Source organism: Limulus polyphemus, unplaced genomic scaffold, assembly GCF_000517525.1.
Source record: "Limulus polyphemus unplaced genomic scaffold, Limulus_polyphemus-2.1.2 Scaffold1950, whole genome shotgun sequence".
Taxonomy (NCBI): domain Eukaryota; kingdom Metazoa; phylum Arthropoda; class Merostomata; order Xiphosura; family Limulidae; genus Limulus; species Limulus polyphemus.
The window spans coordinates 132309-136452 of NW_013667560.1; the positions used below are offsets into that span (position 1 = coordinate 132309).

Here is a 4144-nt window from a genome sequence, read left to right on the forward strand (position 1 = left end):
GTCTTACACTGCTAAATTAGGGACGGCTAGCGCAGATAGCCCGCGTGTAGCTGTGCGCGAAATTCAAAAACAAACAAAAGCAAACAACGGAACCTCAGATCCATAGTCCTGCTGGGCCTTGCGCAACTCAAACATGATCGATTGACATCGCTAAGTAGTTATATAACTATATTTTTTCCTCGGAAGCGGGATTACATGCAAGAGTGAGTGTATGATGTTAACACCCCTTTCATCTGAAGATATAGACGTGATCAGAGAAGCAGGCAGAAAAAAATTATAATGGAAACCCGAAAATATGAGACAGAAAAAATTTCATGTAAAATAATAATAGTTTGTTTGTTGTTAAGTATGAGAATCGAAAAATAATAATAGGAACGAAACAACAAAAACGCGTTAACACGTTAAAACGACTGATGGCACAATTATAATGGAAATTTTAGAGTAAGAATATATGGAAGGAGTTTTATATTTTCAGTATTAACTTGACCGTGTAGGCCTAGTGGTTAAGATCGATATCATATGAAAGTTCAGTTTTTTTATAAGTAACTTTTTTTTTTAATCATTCGAAGTTATTTCATAATTAGCCGTTCCGAAAACTGAAACTTGCGTTATTCGGAATGGCTTTTTAAACAGTCTTCCGGTGGGTCAGTGGTAGCCCCTCAGTGGCACAGCAGTATGTCTCCGGACTTACAACGCTATAAACCGGATTTCGATACCAGTGGTGGGCAGAGCACAGATAGCTTAACTTTGTGCTTAACTTCAAACAAACAAAGTGTCAACGGCAAGTTTCCGGACTTACAAAGCTAAAATCTGGGGCTCAATTCCCGCGATTTATAAAACGCAATTCACCCATTGCTTAGCTCTGCTTTTTGAGCACCATCTTCGAATGAATCAGAAAAAAAAAACTAAGAAATTTATCTCTGATCTGTGAATCAGTTAGCTTGGTGAACAAGATATTGTTGGAAATGAGTACATTTTGATTCTAGTCACTTCAAATAAAACAAAGAATGATGTGGCAACAGAACTGTATATTTGAGAAGTTAGGTCTTTCTTCAAAACACTTAAACATAAGGTTTTGGTTTGGTTTTAATTTCGCGCCAAGTTACACGAGGGATATCTGCACTATCCGTTCCTAATTTAGCAGTGTAAGACTAGAGGGAAGGCAGCTAATCATCACCACCTACCGCAAATTCATGGGCTACTCTTTTACCAACGAATAGTGGAATTGACCGTCATATTATAGCGCCCCACGGCTGAAAGGGCGAGTGTATTTGGTGGGTTTCGAACCCGCGTCTCTCAGATTGCGAGTCAAGCGCCCTAATCACAAGGCCATGCCGAGCCGGTAGACAAAATGAAAGATGGTTGGTTTGTTCCAAGTATTCGTGCAAAGTTACTTAAGGGCCATCAGAAATAGCCATCCCTTATTTTGAAGAGTGGGAAACCGTGTGACCATTGCGAGATTTTATAGTTAATAACAGTTCAGGCTTTTCAAGGCAGTGTTTCATATTGATAAACAACTACTTTAATTGAACTTTATAATGGATCTGAGAAGAAACGATCCATATTAAAGATACCCTGCAGTAAAAAGTTACTTTAAAATGAGCTTAATAATTACAAAATAATCCCAGTTAATGCAAATTTTTAGACAAAATGATATTTTGAAACTGCTCTGTATGTTCAGTCACAGTGGCTACAATCGGGTATTCATATAAATTGTTTGACACCCTTTAACGAAAATTCAATCACACTGGATATAACTGTACATTTCGTGTGAATAAATTTTCAAGTCTTTAATAAAGATAAAGCTTGCTTACTGTGTAGCATAACATGTATATATATATATATATATACAAATCAAAGTGGGTACAGTTGCAATCATTACAAAATATAAGTATCGGCCTTTTATTGTGTCATATAATTAGCACCATCTATTGGTTAGTCTTTTAACTACTAAATTTATTAGCCAGGGGTATATTTTAAATTTCAATAAGAGAAAACTCATGAGTGAAGGAGATTATCCTGAGATACGCACGTATTTCTATCCAGATTTGGATAAATACGTTATACTTTAAACGCTTTCTTACTTTATACCTATAAAATGCATGTTATCCATAAAATATTCCAAGTAAAGTAATTATCTACATAATCGATACAGCAAAATGTGATTGACTGACTACACAACCTTAACAATGTATATCCGCTGCTCTGAATACATTTAGACTGATTTACAATGTAGTGGCTGATCTCATCACTTGATTGAGGGTCTTGTTTCACGTGACCCGCAGCTGTGAGCTAGTCACTGTCTGGAAAGTTATAATTAAGGCTAGTTCTGAATGGTTGTGTGAGATTGTGCTAGCCACCGTGACCATCGTCTGTAACATACTAGTTGTGAGGGATAGATAGATCAAAAGATATACTGATAGAAGATTTGACGTATATCTCAGTAAGATCGATAAATAGACAGGTAAAGTGAGAAATACGTAAATACTCTTTCATTTCCCTCCAGCTACGAAACATAGAACAAGTAGAAATACGTTCATACTATAGCATGCGAAAACATAAAATATTACAGCTACATAGAAATAAATTTGTTTGTTTTGCTGTTAAGCACAAAGCTACGCAAGGGGTTATACGTGCCGTGCCCATGACGAGTATGGAAACCCGGTTTTTAGCGCTATAAGCATGCTGAGCCACTAAAGGGGGGGGGCAGAAATAAATGCATAACTATCGACAAAATATAGAGGGGTAGATAATCAAAGATACAGACGGAAAGATAAGTAATTATCTAGTTGAGCAAGCAGACATAATTGAGGATAATAGAGTTTGTCGAAACTGAAACAGATAAATAGGCATGTCTAAACATGTATAATAAAGTTACTAAAGAATGGAAAATGTTTTCCTTCATTCTAGTAGAAAATTCACTTATTTCGGAAAACGAATTGAAAGTTTCAGTTTAAATTACTATAAATTTCGTTTTTACGAATTGAAAGTTTCAGTTTAAATTACTATAAATTTCGTTTTTATTTATTGGTGATTATAGTCTTTGGCCGGAAGCCACGTTTACAGTCGCTAATGTCTTGATCCTACAGGATGATGTCCCTAATCGCTATAATTAATAAGGCTGGAGACGTCAGGAAACATCTCCCACTTCCGTCCCCACTGAGAAAACGCTACGCTATAATCTAAATCCATTTAGTTATTCTCAGTTGATCAAGCCTGCCTAATTCTCAACCCCTCAACCGAGGTTGTGATTTCGGAGTCAGTGGCCGAGAATTAGGCTATGATAAACCCGTGGAAGGGTATTATTAAGGTCAGCTTAATTGTCGGTTAACTTGTATTGTTGTCTTTAATAAAGAGCCTAACTGAAGGGTGTCTTAATAAGGTTTAATAATATATAATTATGTTGATGGTTTATTTGTGATTGAATTAGCGATACTAACAAAACAACTCGGGGATGTTTTATGCTCCTCTTTCAATGATTACTAAGAGGATAATTTTCCTTGTCTTTTCGAACCACAGGAAACTGTAATTCCTGCAATAGTCAACTGTAAAGAACGGCATCATATAGATAGATAATTTCCTTATGTAATAAGTTAAACAACAAATAAACTTGAAAGTTATTCAAATACATGCATGCAAAAAAAACTTAAGACTAGCAACTATGAATTAGCTACTCTTTGATCTTTTAAATGTTTTACAAAACAAAATGAAGTATTGCTTGTAAATAACCTGTTTTGTGAATTTTATATTGGAATAAAAGTACACAAAATAAATAGTGAATTAATCATGCTTGCCATAAGACATTAGTATTAGGCCTATTCTATTTTTAACACTACATTCTTTATTCAGTCCCGTGGGAATTTTGAAGAAGAAGAATATTAGGCCTATTCTATTCTTAACACTTGTTTGTTTGTTTGGAATTAAGCACAAAGCTACACAATGGGCTAACTGTGATCTGCCCACCACGGGTATCGAAACCCGATTTCTAGCGCTGTAAGTCCGCAGACATACCGCTGTGTCACTGGTGGGGATTTTTAACACTACATTCTTTATTCAGTCCCGTGGGAATTTTGAAGAAGAAGAATATTAGGCCTATTCTATTCTTAACACTTGTTTGTTTGTTTGGAATTAAGCACAAAGCTAC

General features: G+C 35.7%; 1 long non-coding RNA gene across 1 annotated transcript in view; it reads right to left on the reverse strand.

The window, feature by feature from the left end:
* Positions 1 to 4144, reverse strand: part of LOC111087276 — an 11025-nt gene that overhangs the window by 2913 nt on the left and 3968 nt on the right. The window contains exon 2 of the long non-coding RNA XR_002611987.1: positions 2280 to 2285. This is a non-coding gene — a long non-coding RNA (uncharacterized LOC111087276). The remainder of the gene's footprint in view (positions 1 to 2279; positions 2286 to 4144) is intronic.